At 32.7% G+C, this 16,104-nt stretch overlaps 1 protein-coding gene across 1 annotated transcript in view; it reads right to left on the bottom strand.

Annotated features, from left to right (window-relative positions):
• The window catches only part of LOC113392003 (sex peptide receptor), a 185,188-nt gene that overhangs the window by 40,116 nt on the left and 128,968 nt on the right, over positions 1–16,104 (bottom strand). The window lies entirely within an intron of this gene.

Below are 16,104 nucleotides of genomic sequence, written 5' to 3'. Positions count from 1 at the left end.
TCAGTGACAGCCTGGAGTTGGAAAGTTGGAAGTGTGTATACTTCCGTGCGTCGGAAATGTCAAGCCGGTCCTGCGCCTGAACTGTTCCCGGGTGTGACAAATATGCCGTCTCGGATTATAAGAGTGAGGTAATGCAGAGTGCACCTGTGTTTACGTATACACTTGTGCTCTATAACATATCCGACTAATCTCGACTCCCCATGTATTAAATTAAGGTAATACTTGTAAAGAGTATCATATTTTACTATATTATATAACGTCTTTAACGTAGTATTAGGTTTTTTATATTCAACTAGCTGAACCTGCGGCGGCGAAGTTAATAAAACGCAAACTTCCAAACTCCGTTTCACCTCTTTAAGAGTGAAGTTTCATAAAATCCGTTCTTAGCGAATGTATACACCCTATAAGGAACCTATCTGCCCAATTTAAATTTGTAGGTGATATAGTTTCTGAGATTTCGTGATTAATCAGTGCGTGGTATTTCACATTTTTAATATATATATATATTTAAAATTATTATTTATTATTTTTTTTATTATTATTTAGATTTTTTCTGGTATTCTTTTTATTAGGACGACACAGTTAATGAAACACAATTGAGTTTCTCTGTAAAAAGAAATTTATTTGTTTAATTTTACAATAATAAAAAATCAAACAAAAGTTTGTATTTACCTACCTAGGCATTATTTTACAAAAATAATATTTACGCACCTGTAAAAAGAGAAACGACATTTAATTTTTATTTATCAACAATGTCTGTTCCTAATCACGAGATACTTTATACTTTACTTTTCACAATCACGAGATTGATTCTTGGTTAATATTTTTCATGGCTAACAAAATTTAGTTGTCGTGTCACTGCGCGTTCGATGACGGTTTATGCGCGGAATCCAAATTAAAGAAAAATACATTTTTTTCTTTACATATATTATAAGGACTAAAATAGATTACAGCAATGAGAACAATTGCAAAAGTAACAGACTGTTTTCGTCTTATCGTGGTGAAGGATTTTGGAGCTTATTCTACCATCCTTTTCTAAATTTCTAAAGTGGTTTTATGGTTAAATGTGAAAGTTTTTTATCCGGGATTTACACAGTGGTAGGGCTTTGTGCAAGTATATCTGGGTAGGTACCACTTGCTCCTCATATATTCTATCACGAAGCAGTAATATTTATTATTATTGTTTGATTTGAAGGATGAGTGAGCTAGTGTAATTACTGTCACAAAGTACATCTTAATACCCAATATGGAGTATTCGGGATGATGAAAATGCTTAACATTTCTTATATCGTGGTGACCATTGGCCCGACTGCCCAAAAGTTTCGAGTAAGACAACACAATACATATATATTTACTTTTTACTTTACTTTTTATACTTATATTGTACACCACACATGGAAAATAAATATATACAACATAGATCCAGCCTTAATAAAAGACGCGTACAGTTTTCGCTACTTAGCGATCTCTTCCAGGCAACCAAAGGTATAGGTTAGGGTAGCTCATAGAATATGAGGTGGGTGGTGCTGTAATAATGAATAAATAACATGAATCTATTACTAAAACTAATAAATAAATGTAAATATATAGAATATACATTAATATATTATAATATTATAGATGCGAGTCTGTCTGTTACCTCTTGACGCTTAAAACACTGAACAGATTTAGATGAGATATGTTATGACGATAGTTTGAGTCTAGAAGGAAACAGACTACTTCTTTTAATTCACCCCCCGAAGGCGTAAAATGTGGGATTGTTTGTGTACTACAATTAAAGTTTCAAAAAAAAAGCCGTAAATTCAGCATGTGTTTTTTAACCGACTATTAAGATACGTTTAAAAAAACAATCACAATTAAATTGTTACAACGTAATAAAAATATCAAATCCTTTATATATTTTTTATACATTATAATCGTATTTACTTGAAATCTAATATTATCTAACAATAATTTATCATACAAAGGACTCCCTTGAGGCTTAAAGCTAATTTAATTGCGTGACAGTGCGCTTTGTTACGGAAAATGTCTTTATTTAGCGTCACTTTATATTTTAAAGGCTCGATCGGTGACGTCACTTGATTTAAATCGCCTTAGAATTCTGTTTTATTCACAGAACAAAATGGCGGATCTTGTAGAGCTTTATAGTAGATAGAGAAATAAATATTATTATTATTATTTGGTGAAACTCTTAGTAAGTACCTATGCTCCTTTTGTTAAGGTTAACGCATATTTAAAGATTTGAGATCAGTTGAGATATTTATAGAGTAGGAATATCGATTTGTATAATGGTAAAATAAAGTTAAAGAAATAGCACGTGCTACGCCTCGTGGATTCACCTGCGTTAATATTATGTCATAAATCTGTTCCGTATTACACGTGAGTTACATAAAAACTAGTCAAATTGTAGAGGTAGATATCTCATTTGTTTTAACGCGTTTATTGCAGGAACTTGTGCAATTGGAAATAATCTTGGTAGGGCTTTATGCAAGCCCGTGTCGATACCAACAAAATCAAAATCAAAATATACTTTATTCAAGTAGGCTTTTACAAACACTTTTGAATCGTCATTTAGCAAACTATTTAAATTAAAGCTACCACTGGTTCGGAATGTAGAATCTACCGAGAAGAACCGCCAAGAAAGTAGTTACTCTTTTTCAACATCTAAAAATACAGTCATGTTAGTTAAATACAATTATATATGTATGTTATGTCTCCTGCCTGGAAGTCAACAAGCATTAACTCCACGCTTTTTTTTTATTTGACGTAAAAAAATTTTTTCCTTATATTGTAAAAAAAAAATACGTTATTTAAGAACTAAAACCGTTATCGGTGTAATTGAGTTAGACGAATGGAAGTTAAAAGGAATCCCAAAAATTCTTTTTCGAACATTAAATAGTATCTTTATTCGTTTTATTCTAGTATTTTATAGATAATTGAAATTCTTACCTTCATTGAATGAAAATTATTTGACGTAAATACACATATTTTTTTATACTGACTCACCGATCGAAACGTTGTTAGGCGTGAAGTGTCTTGACCCAGAATATTTAATTTCGACACAGAGAAGGTCTCAAGAACCAGTAAAGAGATAACTTGAATTTCATTAATCTCAGATTCGGTATTTACTAAGTATATAAAGTCTTAGACCTTAAGGTCAGGGTCAAATCCTGTTTCTATCAAACTAGACTGGCCATCTGCGCAGGAAATATTTTAGTAGGCAAATATTTGTGCAAACGCATGCATGAATCTAAATATATTGATTGTCGAAATCTGATGGAACATCACCTGCCAACCAAAACCAGGCTTAATTTTGGTTTTAATCAAGCTTGGCGGATTAGGATAACATCGTGACGAAACTTGCATGTGTTGGTTAAAAAGCTGCTGCAGGTGCCTCCAACTCCAAAAAGGCCTAAGCCTGGCGATGTATCCTTGACTGGGTTTAATTTAATATCTTAGCTTTAGGTATTTTTCATAAACATCATCAAATAAATCAAAATAAGTAGTTATTTTACTTGGTGATAGGACTTTGTGCAAGCCCGTCTGGGTAGGTACCACCCACTCATCAGATATTCTACCGCCAAATAACAGTACCCTGTATTGTTGTGTTCCGGTTAGAAGGGTGAGTGAGCCAGTGTAATCACAGGCACAAGGGACATACCATCTTAGTTCCCAAGGTTGGTGGCGCATAGGTACATGTAAGGAATGGTTAATATTTCTTATAGCGCCTTTGTCTATGGGCGGTGACCACTTACCATCAGGTGGCCCATATGCTCGTCCACCAAACAATGCCATAAAAAAATAAACAAAGAACTATCCGAAAATTAGACTTCCAATTATCATCGTATCCGACTTATGTCAACGCTATTCAGATTTCAATATCATAATTTAATGAATATCAAACGCCGTTAAGTTTGTTTGTCCTGCAGTTGATTTACGAACTCAGTGGCCGAGATGGAATTTACTTTGTCAGTTAGGGCTTGTTTAGAGATACAACTTGGGTTGATATCAAGTGCTTTTCGGATTGAGAACTCTTGAATTTTGATTCGAGATTCAACTTCAAATTAAACTATTCAAAGTTTACGCTTAAGATTGGTGCAAATTTAGTTTAAAAAAATATGGTGCGTGTTTTGTACGTTTGTGAGAATATCGTTTTTCGGCGTAATCAAAAATAGTTTTTAATTGCGTGCAAATATTTAATTAAAATAAAATTCAAATCATTTCCTCTTTTACAGCTAACAATACTCATTCACGAATTTATTTTTTTACAATTTGTGAATAAATATTTTAAAATAAGACAAAGTGTATAGTCGTCTATTTCGAGCGCCTTGACATTTAATTTACGGTTTAGTGAGGACCCTCATCTTAGAATTTCCTTGTCACCCCGTGCGCGCATCATAAAAAATCACAAATATATATTTCTTAAACTTTTGTTACTTACTTTAGAAATGCGTACAGAATATATCTTTTAATATATTCAAATCCCAACTGAACAACTCATGGGGCAGAATTCTCCTTACCTCTATAGATAGGGACACACTATTGGCCCACGTTTATTGTTAGATAACACGTATCAACAACAATATAATGTGTGATAAAATGGCATTACAGTTTATACGCAACAATATAGATGTGTACGTTATCTACAATTATATTGTTTTGGTAGAAACATTGACATACATTTTATAACCACGCGAACTAAAGAATCGCTTCTAACTTCGAGTTTCTCTGCGAGATCTATATTTCTATTACAAATGCGAAAGTACCTTTGACTGTCTGTCTGTTGCTCTTTCACGACCAATAAAATACATGCAAATATCTACTATACTCTTTAAATAGGTATTACATCTGCACGGTATTAGATTGTTGTTTACTAAAACGGAACGAACGAACGGAAAAATATGCGGTTGGTAATGAGGCTTGTCATAGCTGATTAGAAAATAGTTAAGTCAACTACGATTATTTAGAAATTTATCGGACAACATCACATACATTACTCTGATCCTAATGTAAGTAGCTAAAGCACTTGTGTTATGGAAAATCAGACGTAACGATGGCACCACAAACACCCAGACCTAAGAAAGCATAGAAAACTAATGAAGTTTTTCTACATCGCCTCGGCCAGGAATCGAACCCGGGACCTCGTAGTGGCGTACGCATGAAAACCGGTACCACACTACTCGATCACGGTGGTCGTCGTCGTCGTTCCTTATATTTCCAATAGGACACTAACTTGGGCAAGAAGTTGTAACTATAACCCTTGTAACTGTAATGACATTGCCTTAATATCCCTTCAAAGGTGACATAAGAATTGTAAGAATTACAAATTTAAAACTTTAAAAAAAAACGTGTTTTTTTAACCTTATTTAGCCAATATGATCTCACGTCAATTCATTACGACAATGAAAACTTAAGTAGGCTTTAAAAGGGTCCAATTACCTACTTCATCTTATAAGTAAAAGTCGATTAATTTGGCTCACTGATACCATCTAACGATCACCTATTCTTGAAATATGAGCTTTACGATCAATTTATCAAGAACATAGGGTTCACATTTAGAATTTTAGGGCTTAATATATAAATAAACAACTCAACAGTCCGTAAATATCCCAAAGCTGTTCAAAGCCCTCCTCTTCTCTTAAGGAAATGATTTAGAGCTTAGTTCGCCGCCTCGCTTATGCTTAGTGGATACATTGATAGAATTGAATCCGATACATGCATATTTTCTCAAGACACTTCCGAGACAAATTTTGTTACACAATTCAAACCAAAATATACTTTATTTCAATAGGCTCTTGTGTTACTTTTGAATACAAGATTAATCAAGTTAATACCCTTATGGAATTTAGATTCAACAAAATAGAACCGCTGATAAATTTAGCAGTCACTTTTTTCTGATACTAAAATTACATACATAATTAAATACAATTATTTATTCTGCATGGAATTCAACGAAAGCTAACGCCACACTTTTTTATCATCCACATAAACGAATAATACGTTTTGTTAATCAAATAGTTTTAATATGAGGTTAACAGTAAATGCAAAAAATTCCACTACTGTGTCAATGCCATCTCTTCATTCGAGGAGAAAAATTGTAGCTTATTCGACCACGCTGCTCCTTCAAAAAAACGGCTCGATATTTATTTGAATAGATTGAATCTCGTACATAACAATATGCTTTATTTATTAATATTTAAAAATGAAGTGAATTAAATTTATCAATCTGCCTATTTATAAAGTAAAATCATAAACATCACCATAACACAATTCCAATAAAACATTAAACGTCAAATATTTTCGTATTCATGCAAAACAGGCTCATATTTATAAAATCAAAGCAGTTACACACTTTTTAATTACACGTCTAGAACATAAACTACAATACATAAAGTAATATAATATATATAAGTCAGTAATATTATTTCAACAAAAGATTCCTTGATACATTGTTATATTTAAAAACGTCGTTCGTGACCTTTGATATGGCTTGGTTTGTATTTTAATGACAAAATGAGAACGTTGATCCTTTTAAGTTTTAACTTTTTTTTTGTTACATTAAGACCTTTTTAATGTGCCCTGTTCTATTCCATTTTCAAAGTAAGGTGTGCTGTAAGGTGTGTGTTTGATATGCAATATGAATTATCTACAACGTCACATCCTGTATAATCACGTGTTATCAAATTTATGAATTTAATGTGTCACGTGACTGCGAGTGAATAAATAGATCGAGATCTATTTGACATTAACAGACACCGTTTAAATACTTTTTTTATGGAGATGTCAATGGGGATCCGCCTGACTGGACTAAACCAGTTTGAGTACGGTGTTTTCTCGTTATCTGGGCTGTTTTCCAACGGTAGCCTGACCTGTAAGGTCAGGACCTAAATAGCGCAGAAGTGGTCTTATGGAGATGGTTTTTATATTATGTACTTTATTGTAACTCAGTACAGTCGTAGGAACATAAGGACTTTTTTTATTTTTTTATTTCATAGAATAACACTGATATTACCGAGCATGAATTAAACACTAATTCCTTCATGTTTGAATTTTCATCGTTTAAACGGATCCGTTGTTACTTGTTATCGTATCGTGTGTTTACTGGACAAACTCCATCGTCTAACAAAAACGTATCCGATAAACCGACCACTATATATTTGTTGGGTCGGTAATTTCCACTGGATCGCGAATACTGTCGTATGCGTGAACACGTTCGTACGACTACATCCATCACCGTATAACGTATTCGATAAAACGGAACTCTGTGTAGATGTAGCCCTATTACATTTAAGACTTATTAAGACCGGTAATACAATATAGTGATCAAAGCCGGTCGCCGACTAACAACATTAAATGCTCTGGACCGTGTATTAAGTTTAGCTTTAGTCAGGATTAAATCTATTAAGATTGTTTCTCTTTTGTTCGATAGTGGAGTTATTGGAGTAGTTATAATCGTACCAGCTATACTTGGGGTTATGCCTACGTTATTGGAAATTCTTGTTAGAAATATCTTCGAATTGTAATATGTACTCTATTTATATTGGTTTAAAGGTTATTATTATTTGTAACGTTTGAGATGGTTATAATAGTCTTGTATGTGTTTGTTTTTAGCTATTTAATAAAATGGTCGTTAATGAATTTACTTATTTCTGTAATAATTAAGAATGAGCGTGTACTAAACAAACTGAAGAGTATTCACGTTTTCCTTACTATAGAAGGGACTAAAGACCGGTGTCAGTATGAGAGTGTCAATCCGTTTTCGGTCATAGCACACGAATCGATTTTGCGTTGAAGACAATCAAAAACTTAAATTTTAAGATGAATGATGCTCGTTTTCCCTTTGACGGATATATTATACTGTTTAAATTGGATCCCTTGAAACCTCTTTTATTTTGTTGGGTAATAATAATGTACGTATATCACTTTAATTGACGCTTGATGGCGCATTGTAAGGAGAGAATTGTTAATGTTTCTTACAGCGCTAATTTGTCCGTCTATTCTTGTTTAGTATAAAATATATTTAATTTAAAAATTGAGGTCATATTCCTGGACACAGATAAAGATGTCGTTAATAATGTAATGATCGATAAATAATTATATTTTTATTTTTAAGATATCATAAAGGTTTGTTGGTTATTTGGTATCTTGACTAACAACATTGTCTTGGGTATGATAGAGTACGGAACCCCATCAAGGAAAGTTTTTATGAGACCTTAATGTATTTAATTTCGTAGCCCTAATGAGAAATTAAGATAGAGGTTTTATTAACACTTGGGAAGGCGTTTAATTTTATATATAATTTTTTATTTTATATATTTCTTTTATTTCAGTGCTAATGTCTATGAGCGGTGGTGACTTACCATCAGGTGGCACATTTGCTCGTCTGTCAAAATATTTGAAATATACATATATATTTTTTATTTAATTATTTCGTGAAACGTGTTTATTACAAAAAAAAAAAAAAATGGTAAAACTTTATTAATTAATAAAGATCAAATATTATGGAACAGATAAAGCTAGCAAATTGTGCAGCCAAGTGTTACTAGCTTAAAAATAGTTTGAAAAATTCATGGTAAAATATTATATTCATGAATTTGTTTATCAAGTTTCAATTTAAACTAGTGATCTTTAATATATATATATTTTGTCTGATGATGTATAATTCGTTCAAAGTAGCATTTACGATTTTCTTTTCAAATCAAATAAAAAAAAAAAGAGTTTTGAAAATGGAATAAAATATGGATAATACTGATACGCGAGAAATATATTCTATTTAACTACCAAATTAAAGATGCCATGATATTAAAATCTAACTATATTTTATACTACAAGTAGACTATTTAAATTACTAGCGACCCGCCCCGGCTTCGCACGAGTGCAATGCTGTTACTAAATATACTACAGGATGTCTTACAATGTTCACAGTTTTTCAGTCATTAGACAATACAAACCGCTATGTCCCTTTCGTTTTAAATCTGTAATATCTTCGAAAATATTGATTCAAATGACATGCTGTAAAGGGTCATATTGATCTATATTAAATTCACAATGTATTTAAGGTACTTAATTGGATTAGGATTAATGCTGTTTTGCTTAAATTCGCATCGAAATTAAGCCATTATTTCTCGTAAAAAGTAAAGGATAAAAAATGGTTATTGTGGGTTATCCCTAAGAGATTGACATATAGCATCGCGGATTTTTTTGAAGATCTTTTTAAGGTGTACAATACTGTAGATTATTTTGATCTATCTCGTAGGGTTCAGCCAGAGTTTGCAATGTATGCGCAAAAATGTGTTTATTTACGACATCACTTCAGAAACCTTTAAAATTATCAGTGTTTCGTTACTATATTGTTATTATACATATAAACCTTCCTATTGAATCAATTTATTTATTATAAAAGATCGCATCAAAATCCGTTGTGTAATTTTAATGATCTAAGCATAAATAGGGACAGACAGCGGTAAGCGACTTTGTTTTATACAATGTAATGATACAGATTTTAATATATTCATAGAATGGAAAGTATAACAAAAATAAAAAGGCTGTTTGTTTGAACGAGCTAATCTCAGTAATCACCAGTCCATACAAGAAAATATTTGTCAAGGAAATCAAATATTTGATTCAATTCAATTCCATTTGAATTCGTAATAAAGATAAAATCACTTGTCTGATAAATCTTGTGCGTGTATTATCTGTGCAATGTAACATTTGTGAAATTATTCGGAGGTGATTTAAGTCCGAATGTAAATTGTTATTGTGTAATCATTAGTTCAGTCATTATATACATTTGGAAAGGCAAATGAACCGAGAAGGCTAATATTTGGATATGTTGTAGGAGGGCCTGAGAAAAGCTAATTTTTTTCGAAATTTTTCGACCTCGATACGTGTACATCATACGTTAACAGCCTGTATATTTTTCTACTGCTGGGTTAAGGCCTCCTCTCCTTTTGACGAGAATACTTGCATATTGCATGCTGCACCATTGCGGGTTGTTGGATACACATGAGGTAGAATTTCGTTGAAATTAGCCACATGTAGGTTTCCTCACGATGTTTTCCTTCACCACCGAGCATGAGATGAATTATAAAAACAAATTAAGCACATGAAAATTCAGTAGTGCTTGTCTGGGTTTGCATCTATGTGCGTTGGGTGTCATCATGAAAAAAGTTTTGAATTCCGTTTTTTTTTTTTGCGTTAACTCAGCTGTGCGTCGTGATACGGGAATTATTATAAAATACTTTTTTGTTGCTTCATTTAGGATCTAAAATTTAGGTACTACATATTTGAACCTACCGTTGGTGGTTAGTGAGAAATCGAGCGCGAACATAACGATTTTTTTGCTCACTGTTAAATCACTGTTATTAATTGGTTTTTGATTTCGTAAATAATTGTTTGAATTCTGATTTTAACAACTCCCATGTTGCTTCCTGCTGCTTATTAAATAGTAACTTAGTATTAAATATTGTTGAAAAATTGTTTGGTTCATGTGTTGTTTTAGTGTTCTTTAATATAACTATACTATTGCAATGTTTTCATTCCGAAAATAAAAAAAAAAAAATCTTCAACATCAGTATCAGCTGATCTAGTTCCTTCTACTTTAATGTTACCAAAACAAAACGCATCAATACTAAAATGTTTCGTGTTTACAAATATTTCTTGTTGTTTTACGTTTCTCTGCCCTGAATTGTTTGACAGTTTGTTTCTTAACAACAGATAAATGGCACTTAAGTTCCAAGTTGATGACACCGCGTTCTGGATACCCTGGCTTTAGTCCAAGTTTCATTGCTAATATTTCGGGTACATCTTATTTTATTTCAAAGTGAAATTGTACAAGTATTACAACATCGTTATATGGTTTAAAATGTATTTCGCATTTTGTTAATTCATAGTTTGTTTATCTGTTTTGTAAATATAATAAATAATAATTATTGGACAACATCACATGCATTACTCTGATCCCAATGTAAGTAGCTAAAGCACTTGTGTTGTGGAAAATCAGACAGAAAACTAATGAACTTTTTCTACATCGACTCGGTTGACAATCATGAAGACCGATGTACACACTACTCGACCACGAAGGTCGTAATATAACATTTGAAATTGGTCTAGCGGCTATGAATATAAGGCTTCCCGAGGTCCTAGGTTCAAATTCTAGGTCAGACTGATGCAAAAGTTATCGTGATTGCGCTTGAATTCTTTTCCCGGTCTTGTCATCAGGCGTAAGAGTGAAGTGGGAAAGTGTTTTTTTTTTTATTACATAAACATAATAAAATAATCAGCCTGTAAATTTCCCACTGCTGGGCTAAGGCCTCCTCTCCCGTTGAGGAGAAGGTATGGAGCATATTCCACCACGCTGCTCCAATGCGGGTTGGTGGAATACACATGTGGCAGAATTTCGTTGAAATTAGACACATGCAGGTTTCCTCACGATGTTTTCCTTCACCGCCGAGCACGAGATGAATTATAAACACAAATTAAGCACATGAAAATTCAGTGGTGCCTGCCTGGGTTTGAACCCGAAATCATTGGTTAAGATGCACGCGTTTTAACCACTGGGCCATCTCGGCTCATCTCTCGATCTCGGCGGCCTTTTTTTATTAATTACTTGTAAATTTAGAAGTTACCCGGATTGAGTCATGAGATTATTACCCACTAATAGAGCCTGATACTTATTTGAAGTTTATTTCGGGGTATAAAAGGATTACACTGCCGCAATACCTTCGGATACTCGCAATGCCGTCGGTTCGGATCTGTCTCCGGTCGTCTGATTTCGTCGATTTATGACATTGAAGGAAGGCAGTGTGACCAAAATCGATTTTAATACGTATAGTATAACCTTATAGTATACATATAACCTTAAAATCTTTAACGGAAGAAAAGGGACTCTCCCGATTTCAATTCTCTTCGATGTATATAAGAGGGGACAGACCTAAAAAAATCGAGGGCGTGCCCTCTTCGTCTGTCATATTAGCGTTTGAAATAATTTTATAATTTGGCCCTTTTATGTCGAAATGCCTCTTTATCCGTGTACGAATTTCAGAGAAATTCAGAAAAAATGCTATTAAGAGTTTTTAACGAGCGTTAAAATTTGACCTTTTCAATCGTTCACGATTGTTAAAAGTCATGTAAATTATTAGTGTTGAGTTTGCTAAAGTTTGAATAGGTGTTTATTTTAACCTACGATTTGATATTTTTTAAGTATTTCAGGTAAATTAATATTTTTATCTGTATTCTCTGCCATTTTATATTCTCTGTTCAATTTAAGGCTGCCTAGAAGACATTTGACCTTGATATAAAATTTTCCTTTGCCTAACTTGTGAAAAGAAAAAACCGTAAAAATATATTGAATAGAAAAAGTCTATATTTACTATTAAATAAAGGTCTTTATTTCGTTCGAATTGTCATTGAACAAAATAATTAGTTATAGTTACTAGGAAAGGCAAGTGCTTCGTCTACAATGAAGGAGAAGATTAACCGTTTGTTACAAAAGTGTTACAATTTGCGTGACCCTATATATCGCTGGCATTACTTTGGTACATGTATATTTGCTTCTATGTTTTCTTTTGATTGATAATTGATGAAAACTTTAGTGGTAGGACTCTGTATAGGTGACTAGTCTCTGAGTAGTCTACCACCACTAGATCGTAATATATTCTAACACCAAGCAGCATTACTCAGTACTGTTTTGTTCCGGTTTGAAGGATGATCAGCGTAACTAAGTCACAAGGGACAAAAAATCTTAAACTCCATGGTTGGCGGAGCATTAGCGTTATTAGGAATGGTTAAAGTTTCTCACAACTGACCCCTTACCATCAGATGACCTATTTCCTCATCAGCTAAGTGTTATAAAAAAAATACGCGTGCGGCTCGAGACGCCCGACAGAAGTGATAACTTTAAAAAAACGTCTGTCCGAAATACGGCTAGAAATACGCCATGGGTTAAAGTGAGAGAGGAGGAACCTGCCGTATGCGTAAGAGAAAAGGAAGCCAGACAGACTGGTGCCGTAACGGGTCACGAAAATTTTCACTTCAAAAATCATTGATGGTATTATAATGAACTAGCTGATATAAGCAGCCAAATACAGATTAAAAATAAAACGCTTTTTACTTTTTTCAACTGTGACTGTAAATGTTAATTGCAAAAACAAACAAAACGTTGTATACTTTGTAAATATTATTTCTTTACTCTGTGACTATCAGAAATTCGACTTTTATGAAAATCATATTCGTTTTTTTCTATATACAGCCGTAGTACCGCTCTCTCACAGGTCGCCGGTTTTCCGCTCTCTAAAATTAATTATTTATTAAATCGTAACAATTTACTAAATTGCAATCAAGAAGCCCCTTTTTTCTTCACATCTACGTCTCTACAGTTGGCGTCTCTTCAAATTGAGACTATAGCCGATTTTTATCAGCAGCTTCGTCCCATAATCACTGGAACAAAAACCGGCTTACTCTATTAATATATAGGATTCCACTTGGAGGTTGCTCAAAAGCCGGTAAAACATTTATTAAACTATATATAACAAATACGAACAAAACCACCGGTGCTATTTAACATTAATTAGAAATACTGGTTCATTATAATTTAATATTATAAATTAATTTACCAAAACAATGTTTAAGCTTTAAAGCTATAAATATTAAATCACTAATATTGTATAATCTGCAATTTATCACGTTGAGCGTTTATAATAATTTAATTATAATATAATCTGTGTTCAATTAGCGGCCATGATAGTATTTTTGGCGGGAAATTAAAGTGGACAAATTTAAAAGCAATTTCATGTGACAGTTTTTTTTTTATGTAATAGGCAAATCGGCCACCTGGAGTTACGCGATATAGATGCTACCGCTGTAAGAAATATTAACCATTCCCTACATCGCCAATATGCTAGCAACCTCGGGAACTAAGATGTTATATCTTTCGCGCCTATTGTTACATCGGAACACAACAGTACTAAGTTTGGCTATCACCAAATTTAGTACTGTTGTATTCCGGTTTAAAACCTAATGAGCGAGTATTACCTACGCAGATTAGCGTCAGAAACGTTTAACAAAAGCGTTACTTTAAACGTTGCACTAGTTTTTGTCTACATAAATATGCAATAAATTAAATAAAAAGTAGTTAACATAATTGTACGTTTTTTTAATATGCACAAATAAACGACGTTATCTATTGTTTAAAATCGTAGTTTTTATTTATTAGGAATCTAAGATTATAGGTATATTAAGAACACATTTACTTAAAAGGTATATAAAAATAATTTTACAGAGTATTATAAGCTAATTTAACATAAAAATAAAAGTTATTCGAAAAACAGTGCGTGTAAACAAAAAGGACCTAAAAGACACATTTTTTTTATTAATTTACGTCATTTGTAACGTGATGAATATACTATATCGATACTCAATAATATATTTATGTTTAAGTGTTATAGTCCCGACAACTTAAGGTCAAATATAGTGCACGTTTTATATTAGAATTCCAATCTACTTCCGTCAAGAAATTCACAATAGCAGCCCAGATGACTTGGGAGGGAAGAACTACACGAGGACTACATATAAATGTTTTAATTTAAAATTTGCTTCTACGTGCACCTTAATATACTTTTCTATGTGAGTATTAGACAGACTAGAAAATTGGCTATCGCTTAAATTTATTAATTTTGTAATATATTAAATATCTCTATACCGTCCTTTGTGGCTGGCTCAATAACCCTTGAAATCAGAACTATATAATCCAAACAATAATACTCAGTATTTTTTTATGGTATATTATAATTATTCTTCATAATATAAGTAATACTTCAGCCATCTTTATCCCTTTATCGGACTACTAAGGTAAACTAAGCGCAGGCAAAAGTTTCATCCATGCATTGTTGACATACCCAAAAGATCGTTTTTGGTAAAAGTCGCCAAGATTTGGAACGACCTACTTGGGTCTATTTTTCTTTTTTTTATATTATATGTGGCAAACGAGCAGGAGGCTCACCTGATGGAAAGTGACTCTGGAGCTTTTAAGAGTAGAGTGAACAGGTTTCTCTTGGATGGGCGTGCACCACCTTCGTCTTCATCTACACTTTCCATCAGGTGAGATGGAAGACAAACGCCTATTCCATTACAACTATATATAAATATATATATAACTAGTACTATTATAGCGCTGTTAGTACATAACATTTTAATCAATGATTCACCAGCTGAGGCTTCGTTCTTGATCATTGAAATCAAATCAAATCAAATTCCATATTCAATATAAAAGCATTACACTTACTTATTGATAGGAAAAATAAAAACTACCCCAGGTTCGGTATTGAGAAGTATCGGCAAATGAAACGCAGCGGGTATTTCTTTTGTCAATTTATGATTATTTTCATAATGTATTCAATATCAAAAATGAATATCTAGGAGGCGACCATTTAATTCCGAAGGTGAGATATCAACCATGAACTCATTTATTGTAGCCTTTTATTCACAAGCGTTCTTTAACATTTTTTTTTAATTTGGTAACACAGAAATTTTGAACGCATTCTGGGATTCTAAATTCGAATCGAAACACTAGATTATAAATTATTGCTATATGGATATGCTATGGTATCAAATTTATATAATGGGCGACTCGATTGAAGCTAAATTCCACCAGACCAGATAGACAAACGGATACTTAAGTAACGACAAATTTATTTTTTTCCTGTACTACAAGATATTGCGGAATTTCATGTTTTAGGTCAAAAAACGGACAACGAAGCGATCTTATAAAGGTTAATTTTTTTTTTAGAGATACGGAACTCTAAAAAGACAATTTGTTCAAACATATTACTTATATAGGCATTATGTGAAATTCATTTTAACTTGTTAATAAAACAAATAAAACTTCCCTTATTAAACTTGTCACGGAGTTTCTTGAAAACCGTATAAAAGCAATACTTAGATATTTTACGAGCAGGTGGTAGCTGTATAAAGGGTGAGCGAGGTTCTTAGTTAATTCTAAAGCAATAATTAGTTTTTGAATCTTCATCAAGACTCCATCCAGAGGATCCGTCTTTTTAATCGTGATTTTTAATATAACTTGTATTAATCTTGCATATAAAAAATTGG

Source organism: Vanessa tameamea, chromosome 27, assembly GCF_037043105.1.
Source record: "Vanessa tameamea isolate UH-Manoa-2023 chromosome 27, ilVanTame1 primary haplotype, whole genome shotgun sequence".
Lineage (NCBI taxonomy): Eukaryota > Metazoa > Arthropoda > Insecta > Lepidoptera > Nymphalidae > Vanessa > Vanessa tameamea.
This window is presented reverse-complemented; position numbering and strand designations above follow the sequence as displayed.